The following is a 16,300-nucleotide window of genomic DNA, read 5'->3' as shown; positions in this document are numbered from 1 at the left end:
CTGTTACTTTTTAGTTTCTGTCAGGTTTCTAAGGTTTTTAATTTATTTAAATGTCAGCTATGCTCAGACAAAGGACGCATAGCCTCATACTAGCTACTGTGAAGAAAATTAATTCTATCCCAGGCAAAACCAGAACAGAGGTTCGTCCAGATCACAGAGACCAAGAGAGTTGCTGTTGCTTATTCTGGAGAAGAGAAGGCGCTAAGGTGACCTTTTGTGGCCTGTCAGCACCTAAAGGGGTTTACAAGAAAGTTCGAGAGGGGCATTTGATAAGGAAGCGTAGTGACAATGCAAGGGGGAATGACTTCAAACTGAAAAGAGTAGGTTTAGATTAGCAATTAGGAAGAAATTCTTTACTGTGAGGATGGTGAGGCACTGGCAAAGGTTGCGCAGAGAAGCTGTGAACACCCCATCCCTAAAAGTGTTCAAGACCAGGTTGGATGGGGCTCTGTGCAACCTAATCCTTTTGAAGATGTCCCTGCACATGGTAGGGGGATTGGAACAGGATGATCTTGAAGGTCCCTTCCAACCCAACGCATTCTATGTTTCTATGATCCTGTGATTCTATATTCCATACCATGTGACATCTCACTCAGCAATGAACTAGAGAGAAGGTTAGTGGTGGGGGGTGGGCATCTCTGCTGGACGACTTTCTCAGCATCAGTTGATTGGTGGTGAGACATTCTTTTCATTTCCACCGCTTGTTTTTTTTTTTTTTTAACTTTTATTTCACTCTGTTATTTTCTTTTTCATTACAAATTATTGTTGTTATTGTTGATCTGGAGGCACAGATGAGTTAGGAAAACAGAGGCAATAAGGGGCAATAAAACAAAAAAATGCAACATTGTGGGGTTTGTAACCTTTGCTTAATTGTAATGTCAGACTGTTTGCTGGGTATATGCTCACACATGGAGAAATTTTTGTGTTGTATTTTTTCATGTGAATGCACTAAGAATTAATGTTAGAGTCTGATAAAAATTTTTATTTTGTACCAGTGGTTCTGGGTAACTACCCAAAAGTGATCTGTCGTTAGGTCTCAACTTCATTATGTCTTTTCAACTTCAGTCTATCAGAAAAGATTCACTACCTGGGAAAGGTGACAAAATTGAGATACCCTCAACATATAGTCACAGTGGAACAGAAAGAGGAGGAATTCTGCCAGCAGCCTTGCTGATGAAATTGAGAAAGGAGCCGAGCTGAGAGGAAAGGGAGCCAGTCTCTAGAAACAGTTACCCCAAATGGATTATAAAAGCTCTTTATTTCAGGTAGTTCAGACAGTAACAAATCCAGCCTGCAGAAAGCCTTCAGGGAAAGTGATGAGTGGGGTTGCCTGAGATTAATGAAAACTACACAAATAGAGCAAATTGGCAGAAGTAGGGGTAAGAGTCTGCCCTTTCATAATTCTCATAGTTATTAACATTAAGAATCTGACATTACAGTAGATGCCTTTGATGTTCTAAGGTCTCCAAGGCCAAGAATTATGCTTCTTCCTCTTGTCTCCATCTCTATCCAAGTGCAGACATTAGACTAATGGAAAAAAGTGAAATGCTCTGTCCAAAAGAGGCTTATAATCAAAACACTCAAAAATATACAGCTAGTGATTGGAAATATTGCAAACTCTATGACCAGCATAATAAAACAAGATGAATATTTATCATGTTCACTAGGCCTACTTCTCCATCTACCCATTTTATATGCCTCTTCCTGCAGTCTTTATTAGTTTGGCTGTATGTATACATAGAAATGGCAATCATTTTAGGATTTCCATCTCAATAAGCTCACATGCATTTTTTGCCTGGGTCACCCTCCATCTTCATGCCCTAAGCTGCAATCTAGTGTGGGAATGCAGAGCAATATACCTGGAAACACCATGTCTTGGGGCAGCTGGGGGCTTGCAATGTTGTGGCAAATCCTCTCTGCTGGAGCTCACATTCTCTGCTTGTTCAAGGGAAATACAAGCCCCAGGCAGTGCTTTGGGTTCCTGGCAAGTGGAGACAAGGGCTGCAGCCACACAGCTTTAGCCCAAGTATGCAGCTGAAGAGGACATAACTCCTATCTCCTGATAAAGCCAGCACATAGGAATGGGTCCAAACTGCCACACAAAGCAGCAGTTCACGACTCCTGTGAAGCCTCACCTGAGCTTTGATAGCACAACCCCACACGACTTGAAATGCATACTTACCCACCACTGATTAAACTCTTTAAGGAAAGCCAGATTTAAAATGGGATGTAATCACTTAGTGGATGACAAAGTTTGGTATCCACCCTGGTGGTCTTCAAAATGCAGAGGCAACTGCCAGCCCTGAGGTGTCCAGCTCTGCAGTGCCTCAGCTCCTGGCAGCTGCAGTGCTCCAGCTGCCTCAGCTCTGCCTCCTGGCATGCTCATGGATGCCCCTGAGCTGACAAGACTGAGAAATTAGGACCCAACTAATGCTCAGTTTTTTTCCCCCACATAGTTCCTTTTCTCACTTTTCCACTTGCTGCTCTCTTCTCCCCACCTCTCCTGCTGTAGGGGCAGTGAGCAAGTGGCTGTGTCATGTTTGGTTGCTGGCTGGGACTGAACATCCATGTGACTTTATAAAAAAGAGAAAAAGCACAGGATCTTATGTCTCCCATTCCTGGCCTGTTGCAATAACCAACGTGGTACAAATGCACATGGCCAAAGGTTTCCTGTTTCTTAATAAATCCTGAACTGCATGATGAAGGGTGAAAGCTTCATCACAGCTTTTACAAGCCTTATACCTCAGGTCAAGAATCCCATGGCCCAGTGATCTGGGGATTGCTGTGGAAGTACAGCTAAGAATCAAGCTTAAGATTGAGAGGTACAAGGTCTCTGAAATCTATAAAATATCCTCTGTGGTTTTATAAGCACTGTCTCTTTTCATTTTTATATATTGCCTCTGTGTGTTTATGCATCACAAGTAAATTTTGTGAATAGAAATGAAATCGCTTCAATTTGCATTTCTGTAAAGCCAAGTTTGATTGAAGAGATACAAAAACTATAAGCACATCTGGATGCACATAGGTCCTCTGCTGTGAAAGCAATAAAGGCATTTGTGATGTAATCTACCATTGAATAAAGAAATTAAGGGGGACAATAAAAATTTAAAAATGTGAACAGGGAGAAATTAATTTCAAAATATTTCTTGAGTATTAATAAAGGTATAAGGGATAATCTTGCAAAGGAGATTCATAAAAGGATATTCTTATTAAGTAAATAATTGGAAATCCGAACAAGTACATATGTCAAATGGATGGGACTATCAGCAAGAACATGGTGGAGCAATGTGTTGAGGTGATTAAAGGAAAAACATGGAATATAGGAAATAACATGATGAAATTTTTAAAAATTACATGGGGAAGAAAGACAACATTTCAAATTCACAAAGGAAACAAGAAGGGATTGTAGCTCTTCTTATGACTCTTTGAGCAAACCTGCATCAGCAATACCAAATTATCTGAAGCAGACGACATTTATAAGAGGGGAAATCATTGTGCCATGCATTTGTGCAGATGGCATCAAAATCATAGACTGAAAATCCATGACTCAGATTTGTATATGCTCACTGTCCACAGAATAGATACACACAGTGTATCTGCTTCCAAGAACTGAAGTAAAAATAGACTGAATTCTGGAACTGTGGGAGCCCTGCAGGGCCCCTTGAGCTGTTGGTGGGTGTGTTTCTGTTATACAAGGGAGACACAGAAAATACAAAATCAACAACAATGCTTATCAAGTATTCAAAAGTCATGAGGAAAAAATGTCCCCAAATACAAGCCTATTGGTTTCAGAGTCATGAGATTCTTAAAAAAAAAAAAAAAATACACCCTTCTTTTCTGATTTCTGAACTCTGAAGGCTTCATACATTTTTTTTCTTCTAGCTTTTCTCATCAAACAAAATCTGGAATATCTTTTTTTCTGAAAAAGGCAATGAAAATTCCCACAGACCTATATGATTACAGAAACTAGAGGCCCAGCAAAAGCATTGCCACTAACTTGTATTAATTAGTGGCTTTCAGTGACTGTCCAAATTCAACTGTTATTTCTGAAAATATTTGCTTTAGTACAACATACAGTACTATACATATGTATATATAGTTTATAGTAATGATACGCTGTATACATGTAGTATGCACTTTTGGTATTATCTATATAGCTTGCTTAGTACAAATACAGCCAATTTGTATGCAACGGTGGCTGTAGGGATGCTAAATCTCCTAAGAGAAAGCTCCTGCCAGAAAACCTGCTCTGGTCCTAACTTTCTTTAGGCTGCAGCTTCTTTCATAGCTCTGGGATCCTCCAGGGGCTCCACCTTGCACCTCCATGGGCTGCAGGGGCACAGCTGCCTCACCATGGTCTGCACTGGGGCCTGCAGGGAAGTCTGCTCTGGTGCCTAGAGCACCTCCTGCCCCTCCTTCTGCACTCACCTTGGCGTCTGCAGAGCTGTTCCTCTCACATATTCTTACTCCTCTCTCCCAGCTGCTGTGCAGCATTTTGCCCCTTTCCTCAAATATCTTTTTACAGAAGCATCAACAACATCAATGATGGGTCTAGTTTTGGCCAGTGGTGTGTCCATCTTGGAGCCAGCTGGAACTGTGTGTATGTGCGTGACATGGGGGCAGCTTGTGGTGTCTTCTCACAAAAGAGGGTCCCCTCAGACAGACCTATAAAGTCAGAAAACTAGGACAGATCCAGGAAATGGAAAGCTCAGTGGAAGGTAGTATTTTACATCATAACTCGCTGATTAAAATATCTTCATAAAATGTAAGAAAGGGCAGCTCATTGTAGTCTCTTGGGAAGTACCAATCTTAGCATGCTACAGAAAGAGTGATTCTTTCCTATTTCTTGGTGACTGTTATACAAGAGCTATAGGGTGAAGATCAATGAAAACCACCCTCTTAGAATCTAAGTCTCAAGTGTATCTTTCCTTCCTAGGTAAGGAAGATAGAATACCAAGGGGAATGATTCAGCAGCTCAGCTGCTGAAGTGTAACCATCATTCAGTACATGAACCAATTCTGTGAGAATTGCCCAGTAAAGCATTTAAATATCCATTTCCCAGAGGCCACACTTCAAACCAACAGCTGAATTGCTTTTTCACACCTTTTCTTATGCCCATTTTTTGCAGTGACATACAGGCACCAGTGAATGACTGGCCTCAAAGAACTCTTCACTAAAACCTGAGGCGGTCTGTCAGCCGCAGAAATCATTGTCATTGATTGAGTCATTAGGCTGTCTAAGATTTCAGTCATTAGTAAGAAATCTTCTCATTTTCTTGTAACAATGACAACAAAAATAAGCTCTAACAAAGCAAAAATCTCAGGGCAACAAGGCTGTATAAGAGCCAGAGAAGACTTCATGTGCATTCAGAGACCAGAAAAACTAGAGGGAGTAGAATCCACTGAAGAACCACAAGCAGCTTTAGATGTTCTTGAGATAAGAATAGTTAATAGCTGAGACAATATCACTGGCTTACACATTTCTTGCTCTCTCTCTGTTGCTTTTTTGATAGTTAGTGAGAATAGGGCACTAGACTCTTAGTCTGAGTCCTGATCGAACTTTTTTATGTTATTCAGTAAGTGAAATGACGACAGCTGAAATCTTTTGGTGTTGGGGGATACCAAGCCTTCAAGTAATAGGAATCCAGGATAATTGGGCAACAACTTTTTTGCCTTCAGAGATAATGCAGTACTGTGTTTTAGGAAAATTGTTCTCCACTAACCCTTTGGAGTAATTTGACAATCTGAGTATTTAAATTGTAATTCTTAGCATGAGGTAAAATGCTCCTATGCATAGCATGTTGTGGCTGACTGCCAGGTGCTCACCAAGCCACTCTATCACTCCCCTTCTCAACTGCGTGGGGCAGGGGAGAAAATGTGATAGAAAAGCTCAGTGGTCAAGATAAGGACAGAAGCATGACCCAGAAGTTATTGCCACAGGCAAACAGATTTGACTTGGGGAAGTTAATTAAATTTATTGCCAGTTATTATTAAAGTAGGATAGTGAGAAGTAAGAACAAATCTTAAAGCACTTTCTGCCCACCTTCTCTCTTCTTCCCAGGCTCAAATTCACTTTAAATTTTTTTACTTTCTTTACTTTACTTTCTCCCCTCACTACTCCCACAAGTAGTACAGGGGGATGGGGAATTGGATTTGTAGTCCGTTCATAACACTTCATGTCTGCCACTCCCAACTCTTCCAAAGATGCCAATATCTACTCTGAGCTTGTTTCCTTTTCTGCCTTTGGACTGTGGAGAACAAGAAAGACATCCCAAGAGAAGGATACATTGTTTAGGTTTAAGAAGCCAGGAACCATCTTTGGATATGATCTAACACTAGATCTGGCAGAAACACACATAATCAGCACAAATACCTGGCTGACCTATAGCAAACATTTGGGTGACATGCATTATCAAGTGTCCTAGTAAGTCTGCCTTCAACAAATAAAACTGAAATGTAGAATAGTTTAATTGAAAAAAGGTAAGGAATATACCAAAAATATGGAAAATTAGATAACATGAAACAATTCTCTTTCTTCTAATAACCATAGGTTAACAGTAACTCCTGTAAGGAAAATTTAATTTTATATCTATCTTTAATATTTTGAAAATATCTTGGTTTTTGCCAGGAACTATAGCTTTTCTGAGACAAATGAGTTTAGATTTCTCTTTTCTTGTCCATATACTCTTAGTTTCCTTTCCTATTTGAAATGGTTTGTCTTCCTTGCATCTTCTTTGATGCCCTTTTACAAGACAAAGTGAGACATCAGTTTATGGTGGTTGTTTTTTATTAGGAGTCAATTGTTTTTTTCTTGATGCTATCTTGCCTTTGTCTATTTTATCTTTCATCAAAGAGAGTAATGAAGGTAATGAAGACAATTTTTTCCTTTTCCAGCTGAGATTTTACCCAATTTCAACCAATATTCATGCTGCAACAAATGATCCCCTCCAGGTCACTTGGTAGAAGACATACTGCCATTTCTAGATGATTATAAGCATGTTAATATTTTCATAACTCATTTATGAGGTTTCAGCTAGTTAATCTATAATAACACATTTTATCAGCCAACAAATCGATATAAGTTTTGTCTCTGTTGCATTCTATTTTTCCCCATCTTTGTTTCAATGTTTGTCCCATTTGTGATCTGTAGTCTTGACAGTTTGTGGTTGACCCCATTACACTGATATAATTGATGACCACTTGAATTTTGATAACAAAGCAGCTGTATTAATCATGTAACACATCTGACTTTTACCACATTAGCCCTCTGGGAAATCCTTTAGCAAATTATATCCACATGTTAAGCTCCTCTGAACAATCAGTCCTGCTAAAGCCTTAGCCACCAAAATCCATTTCTTTCCTTTAGAAATCAGTCTCTTAATTTCTAGCAACTTAGCCTTTTTTCCACCAGGTTATAATCAAATTATATATGAACATTTCATGCACAAAGAACAGTCATTTTAGTACAGGCAAGTGGAATTAACACAGAAACTGTCAAATAATTTGAATTGTAAGTACATAACAGCAGCTTGCAAGCTTGAAAAGCTTCAGTGTTCTTTCTTTTTCCTATGTGCAGAAAATTACTTGGAATATTTAAGTCCATCCCTTCTTTGTAGCTTCTCCAGTGCTCAGAGTTCTGCCTGACAGGAAGTCCTAGAAATAGACTCATTAAGGAGAGATTTAGAAAGAACTGGGTTGTAACTAGTGAAAACTACCCATCTCACTCCACCAGTCAGATGTTAAGTGAATTAGAAAGAAATGGCAAAAGTACTGATTTCCTTAGGGCAATTTTAAGAATTCAATTCCAATAGAGTTTCACAAATCTGCTAATCCTTCACAGACCCAAAGGTTGCTATTGCCCAAACACAAGAGTATTACTCAGTAGGTGAACCAACAGCCTGTTTAGGTGGGATAAAATCTCTGTTATTATTTATCTTTATACAATGAAGGTAGCCCTAACAGGTGTTAATCAAAAGTTATAGGTCTTGTCTTGACAGATTTGTGATATATTTACTGTCTGCACTCAAGCATGTGGCCACAAAAGTGTGATAGCAGTAAGTTTACACATCTACTTTATTGCTGGCTTTTATTTCAATTATAAGTGGCTTTAATACTTTTCACTCTGTATAACAGTTCTCATAATGGAGCTACTCCTACAGGAACATTTGAAATATCAGGAATAATTCAGTATGTTAAAATATTTTTTTCAGACTTTGTAGCGGAAATTTTTTTTTGCAGTTTCTGTGGATAGTTCTCTGAAATGATTTAGTTTTATTATTCCACCTACCAGAATCATATAAATTGCATTAAAATGTTAGATCAGGGTATTTTCTGATAATGAAATATCTTGTATGCATATGTGTTGTGTTCAGTGAATCAGAAGACTATGAAATATGTTTCAGGAAGTTCTTGTGCACCTAGGCAAGTGAACAATTTAACCTACTGCTGTAAAATACAGTGGTTTTCTCAGTAAGGAATGCTGATGGAAAAACATCTCTATACAAAGCATACAAAAAAGAAATGCTGACACTGTAAGCGATCTACCCCACTACCTTAAAATGCTGACTTTAACTCCCACTGTGCCTCAGAAGCAAGAAATATTGTGGGAATTTTCAAAAGACATTCTTGTGACATTCATTACATTGATTACTTCATAAGGTTTTCCTTTCTGCCCTCGTTAAACTGTAAAAGATGCTGCTGCCTCACTGTCTGCCCTTGGGGCTCAATGTACTTACACAGCTCGCAATGTCTGGATGCCACCAGGTCACAGAATCATAGAATCATAGAACAATTTGGGTTGGAAGTAACATTAAAGATCATCTATGTCTAAACACCCTACCATGAACAGGAAACCTCCCACCAGACCAGGTTATTCAGAGCCCAATCCAACCTGTCTTTGAACACTTCCAGGGACAGGGAGTCCACACATTCTCTGGTCAACAAACAGCAATCTGAAAGACAAATCTCTTTATATGACAGAGTAGCAAGTCTGTTTAGGGTGAAGTCTAGAGAAATCTCTTTCAAATTTTCCTCCTGAGAAGCCATATTTTGGCATCCAAGAGAGATTTTTCTAGGACACACAGCGTTGAACTCCGTTACATTCACCACAGGTTTTAACAAATGCATCATTTTCCTTTTCACAATGCACTGAACATACTTCTCTCCTGTACTGCATTGCCTCTGAGCTGCAAGAGGAAGGGATGCAAAAAGTACAATTGCCTTGAGATCTGTCTGGGGTCTCTCACTGCCCCAAGAATCTTCCTGGGAGCATATTACATTTGAGTTTTTGGGGACAATAAACCTTCAAGAAAGAAACAAATTTCCTGAGAAGGATAGCCATCTAGATCAGTAGATAAACATTATGATACATTACTACCAAGAGAGTAGTCATTACTACCAGAAGAGACAACCAAGGTTTGCCAAGGGGCCTCATCCCTAATGCCTTATATCCAACTTTCATTTTAACACAGAAAAAAACAAATCTTCCACTGACTGTCCCACAGGAAGATGTGTGTCTAGTCTTTTTCTCCGTGTGGCTCCATTTGCCTAATCATACATTACTTCATGGAAAAACAAATGCTCAGTAGTTCTGCACTAGCAGACTTCCACCCTGTGTGCTGTCCACCTGATCATGTTTCTTTGTGTATATTTATTCTTACCAGGGTCATTAACGCAAGATTAGATGTTTTGGCCAATGTTAACAGAAAAAGATGTGCTGCTGTTTTTCCTATAGCACTTCTTTGCTTTCCTTATGTTAGACAGGAAAACAAAAGAGGCTAGAGTGCAAGAAACCACCAAACTAAAAAGCTTTAGACCATTAGTAATGCTGGAATTAAAAGATTAAAACACTTGTTTCAAGTGCTAAGTAGTCATGTTCTCTTATTAATGTCACACTCTACTAAGCATTATGCCATACTTTGTAATGCATGGATTCATCCGACACATTCTGTACAGAAAAGTGCTTTGGGCTTGTGTTTAAATTTGGGTGCTTTCCTAAATCAGGATTCCAGGATTTATACTCTCGGACATTCATTTCCTCCTCCCATTCCCCCCAAACCCAGTTTTCTGTGCCCTCAAATGCGTTTACTTCGAAAACAACATAAAACAGCTATTTTATGAACACTCAGAGTAGGCACTTAATCTAGAGACATCTCCAGACATCATATGCCCCAATGCTTCATTGAGTCAGGCCTACTGGGCCTTAAAGGGATTCTGCACATGCAGTTCTTGCTGAGGCATTTCTGTCTATGTTCCTGCAGAGGCATTTTCAACATCCGTCTGCATTGCCTGTGCTGCATAGCTGGATCTGACAGACTCTCTGAGACAGACATTTATCACTCCTGCATTACCCTACTCTGTTCTTGCTGCACTGTGGGGACAAGCCTTACTTTTCACATTAAAAATGCAAGGAACAATTAAAGAATCCCATTCTTAATCAGATGGTACTTCTCCCATCAGTTTTAAGCAATGAATATTGCAAACTCCCTTTTCAAGCAAGTTAGACTAGTACTCACAACTCTCTGCTGTCAAGGATAGAAGCTCCCTCTGAAATGTGCTGAGCTCCTGACATTGGCAGGATCTGCACTGAGCCTGAGTGCTGGGTGGCTGTCACATCTAAATAATGTCAATCCAGTCCAGGGATCCTACCTCTAAGTCACGGTCCTTGGCCAGAAAGTGCTTTTCTAACTAGAATACAGGATTGTAATTCACTGAACATATTAAATACAGTACTTGCCAATTTATGAAGGGGCAGGGAGAGCTAGACAAATTTCTATTTAAAAATGTCTAATTTTTTTTGCTATGGAAATGAATGTATGTGAAATGATTTAAATGTTGGAGATCTTAGGCGGAAATGTTTGTGAAAATGCTATAGACCTTGGGGGAAGAAAATCTTCATCATGAAAGGATGTGTTCGTCTCTAACAAAATATACAACCAAAACAGGCATCAGAGAATATACAGCATTAATTGCTGCACTAATCAAGTGAGCCAGCAGTGTGTAACTCATTACTGTTCATTCTAGAGGTAGCTACTGCAAGTGTTCAAGAGACTGAAATAAATCATCCTTCAACTTTGTAAACAAAAGAAGGATTGTGAAGCCATGATGTTTCTCTGAACACTGAATTGATCTAGCTGGATTGTGCATGGTCCTGTAGAATCAGAATAATGCAGGAACAAAGTTCAGTCCTGAACTTCAGTGTTGAGGGAAAATATAATTCCTGCTACCGAAGCATATTCAATCTGTTTTCTAATCAAGTTGTATATTCATATTTGTAATTGCAACCTGTGTATAATTTATATATATATATATATACATATATGTTTAAAACCTTTTACAGTCTTTCAGCATGGATAATATTGCAGAAAAGGAACAGATTATTATGAATGAAGTTACTTCTTTTAATGATAACTTTCAAAAAATGAGTAGAACAGGGTTGTTTGCTAATAATCTCTATGAAAATTTATGACATTGTGTGGGTATTCTCAGCTCAGTCAGAGAGAAAGAGAAAGGTTTTCTAACCAGGCAAGAGCCTGGGAAGCAGTTGGGAAAGAATGTAAATAATTCTCTAATCTATCTTGTTATTCATATTGTTTATAGATATGTTCTGCCTCTGTGCGTCATTCACTGCACACCAATGGTGTGACATGTTTTTACTCTAAGACCAATGGAATTAGTCTTCTCGATGTTCTCTATATATAGAGCCATACATTTGAAAAAAAGGGAGAGAGTTCATTTTCTTTGCCTTCTGATCTGGAGTTCCTTGTTCACGTCCTGCTTAACGGCATCAACATTGTTCAAAGTATGAACAGAGATCTCAGACTGTGCATGTCTATGGAATTCTGAAGGCAATGACAACAGGAATGCAGTTGGCCAAGCACTGTTCAGAGAAAGTGCTTTCATTGCATCAAGGTTTGGATTCCTACTTGGAATAATTTAGGTGGGAAGTGACCTTTGTATCCCTTTTAGTCCACCTGCCTCCTCAAAGGAGGTCTGATTTCAAACTTAGAGGAGAATTCTCAGGGTATTTACTGGTCAAATTTTGAAAATCTTTAAGGATGACAGTTCCACCAACTAACTTAAAAATTTTCCTTGCTGGAAATCTGGAAGCTGTGTTTCTTGCTGCTTGTCTTTGATTGTGCACCTTGGAGAAGGGTGTGGTGCTGTTTTCACTACCTCCCTTAAGACCATTTAGGATACAATCAGGGTGTCATCTACTGAATTATTATGCAGAGATGCTAACACACCTTTGGGACCAGTTCAGGCAGCAAATTTAACGCAACTTTCCAGAAGCAAATTAACAGAAACAAAGACATCATTGCAGGGAGATAGGATTTTAAAAGCAATAGTCTCTCTAGTTATGCAGAAAATATACATCTCATCTTGAATTCAAACATTCAGTGAAAACAATTAGAGATGGCTGTCACTGTTAAATGCAATGAAAAATGCCTTCAGTTTAGGCAGCATCACATAAGATGATAACTGTTAAATTGCTTAAAGTTAAATGTACTTTTATTGCCAGTATTCTTGAGTCCAAATGGGAACACATCCAAACCCAAACTTGTGGACTTCATTTCTACAGGAAAACTCCCTCAAGTGGAGGATGTCTGTAACTAAGATGGCAATTTTCTTCTGCAAATTCATCACAGTAAAGCAATTCTTTTGCTCATATATTAAACTTGTTATAATCTGTGGACCGTAAAATCCAAGAAATTCTCACAGTCCTTTTGTACTGTGGGACCTAGAGCTGGATACAACACTCCAAGTGGGGTCTCCCTAGAGCAGAGGAGAGGGGAAGAACCAACTCTTTTGACCTGTTGGTCTCCTTCCTTTTGATGCAGCCCAGGACACATTTGGCTTTACAGGCTGCAAGAGCACATTGCTGAATCATGTTATTCTTTTGGTCCACCAACACCCGCAAGTCTTTCTACCCAGGACTAATCTTAACCTATCCTCTGCTCAGCCTGTATTTGTACTTAATTTAATACAGAGGCATGGAATTTTGATTGGTGATACCACGCATGCCTTCCATTTGGTGTGTGTGTGTATGTGTGATCTTTGTTTTTTTTTTGTTTTTCTCCCTTGTTTCTTTGTTTGGGATCTCATTTATTTGGTTTTGGGTTTTGTTGTTCATTTTTATGTGTTTTTCTGGAAGAACACATGCATACATTCTCCCAGAAAAACACATAAAAAGTCCTGTTCTCCAAGACTACAGTCTTTTCTACTGAAGTCCTTTGGGTTTGAGTTCAACTTCCTGCACCTTGGGCCAGTGAGCTTTTCTGAATTCTGTGTTGGTAAAGAGATTCACTAATGATATGGCAAAGAGGGCTAGCAAGGAAATGTAACACCATAGGAGAAAAATATGTGAGGAGATAAGACCCACAAAACCTGAAGAGTTTTACAGCTCTTGTATAACACCCAGACAATTCTACTTGCAGATTAGCCACTGCCAAACCCTTCAGGCTTAGCAACATCTAGGGACTTCAGACAGGTTAAATTGGTATTACTAACAGTTCACAGCACACTACAACAGAAAGAAAAAAATGGAGTGTTGCAAAATCTTCATTCATTTGATTCCAGAGCTGATATTAAACATCTGTCAGGTATTGCCAGCAAGGGCATAACATGTAGAAAGTATTTAGAACATGTATGCACTATGTATGTGTACATACCTAAATATATATAGCTGGTTTATGCTTTAGGATAATATTATATATAACGTATTCTTTCTAAATTAGCTTTGGTATTCCTTCTTTCAACCTTGGCTATAAGATTTTTCCTGTAAGCTTTTGCCCCTGCTGATTTGCTGTAGGTCTCTATGCCTGAAAAAGCCAAACTTGATTTTCACACTAAGTTGCGCCATGACTGTGGGGTTTATGGGACCCCTTTTGAGACATAATAATGGTGGTCTATTCTTGTGCAATAATGTCACCATTATTTTTTGTCATTCTTATCTCTATAGATTTCTATAAAATATGCTCATAAAACTCAAGCAGAAATCTGAAATTTCTATATTTCCCATTCCTTTTAAAGGTTATCTAGAAACATCTTCAGCACAATAACAGTAAACTATCACACACCTAAGAATACTTGCTGTAAACTGCTCCATTGTGCCAATTAAATGCAATATGAACTCTACACAGGGGAGCACTTTATTCCTTCATTATTGCTTTTATATAATTTTAAATCCTGTTCACTGCAGCAACAAACATCCAAGCAAATATTTAAAAAGCTAAATGGAGAAATGTAGAACTAGTTAATCTGCTACTGTAAACTTTAATGTGTGCAACTCCATATATGGTGTTTCTGAGCTCAGAGGGTAATAAAATATTTTCAAAGGCACAAAGAAAATGGCATATTTGCCATTTTAATACATGCAATTAGACATAATGGGAAGGGATCTAACTGGTACTGTAGACTGACTTAGATAGCAACTTGTGCTGGTGTTACAAATATTGCATTGATAGTTTAGGAGAAGCATAAATCTAGAAAGGTCAAATTCACTGTAACAAAAAGCATGGTTGTGTGGCAGCACAAGGCATTATCTATTAAATAAAGAATTTTGCCAGCAACATAATTCATCAACACTGCAGCAGGTTAAAAATTTCTGTCAACGATTGCCTTTGGTGCAATTAAGATTTGAGCAAAAGTAGATATGTTTTGAAGTTATTTCCTTTACAAGTCTCCAACTGTCTGAGTTTGGAGAGTCAGAGCCCTTGAGCTGCTATTGAAAAGCCAGTGAGGTGTCACAGCTGATGTCTTTCTTGTGTGATTAATGACAAAACTGGAGGGCTTAAACAGCAGGTGTCTCAGAACTATAATGATGATGACAATTGAGTTTCATTGTTTCATTAGAATGTTGTCTCTGCTCTTTTTGTTATTTTATTATAGGATTTTTTTGCCAAAGCCTTTCAGCTTTTAGTCTGCATGGTCATAGAATCATAGAAGAGTTTAGGTTGGAAGAGCATCTTGTTCCAACCCCCTTGCCACAGGCAGGGACATCTTCCACTAGACCAGGTTACTCAGAGCCCCATCCAATCTGGCCTTGAACACTTCCAGGGTTGGGACATCCACAGCTTCTCTGGTGAACCTGTTCCTATGCCTCACCACCTTCATACTAAATAATTTCTTCCTTATACCTAACCTAAATTTCCCTTCTTTCAGTTTGAACCCATTAGTCCTGTTCCTTATCACTACAGTTCCTGATGAAGAGTCTCTCTTCAGCTTCTTTATAGGTCCATTAAATGTCCTGTCATGCCCTAGTACAAACAGCAACCCAGGAAGACATAATTTAATATGAAATGCTGCAAATAAATTCTGCAAAGAACTATTTCTGTTTCTGGAGTAATTTATGCATGAGTTCGGCATTTTTAAACTAATTTTCTTTTTGTAGGATTACACTATATCTACATCAGATCCTCCAACATGGTGTTTCCTCTGAATTGTCATGTTCTGGATAAATTTAGTCCATCTGACAAGCCACAAATTGAAGAAATGAATGCTTCTCCTTGGCAGCAAGACTGTGCCAATACTTCACCAGATTTCCCAAACTTCCCTAGAAACCCTGTAAAACAGATGAAATTCAGTTCAAGAGGGAAAAGTGAGTGGGAAAATGCAATGAGGATATTAATGATACACAGTGGAATGCAACCAACTTGGCTCTCTCTGTGTAATCCCTGTAGGTTTTCTGCTTTGAAATAAAAGTAATTAATTCAGAAATGCACAAAGCCACTTCATGACAAGAACATCTATTTTAGGATTACACCACTTTGATTTCAGAATGCAGTGGCCACTTGAGGGCAATTTGAAAGCAGATATGAAGCAACACCTGATGATGACAAGGTCATAGCGTCACTTGCCTCCAGGAAATATCAAATAACCTCATAAAACTACATTTCACTGTGTTTATGGTACTATTTCTTGCTCACCTAAACAAGGCCCTTATGTATCTATTCAGCACTAGTTACTACAGCCACCTTTTAGGGAGTTAGTTAAAAAAAAACTTGTAGAAAATTCATGTTATTAAGATCCCAAAGGGTTTTGAAAGAAAGAGGTCAAGATACAATCAAAGGATACACCAAGAAATCAAGAGGTCTTAGCGGTTGAACAGAGCACTGAATTTTGGTTTAGAGTAGGAAGGAAAAGGAAAAGAAGCAGCAGTGAACTTGCTCTGTACCATAGCCCAGAGCTTAGAAACACAGATTCAGCTGCATATTTCTGTTTTCTAAGCAGGTAGAATATGGCTCATGCCACATCTTTTCAAGGTGAACCACTGAAGGGTTGAAAGAGAAACATCAAGAGAG

Source organism: Vidua chalybeata, chromosome 2 (assembly GCF_026979565.1).
Source record: "Vidua chalybeata isolate OUT-0048 chromosome 2, bVidCha1 merged haplotype, whole genome shotgun sequence".
Classification (NCBI taxonomy): domain Eukaryota; kingdom Metazoa; phylum Chordata; class Aves; order Passeriformes; family Viduidae; genus Vidua; species Vidua chalybeata.
Note: the sequence above shows the minus strand (reverse complement) of the source record.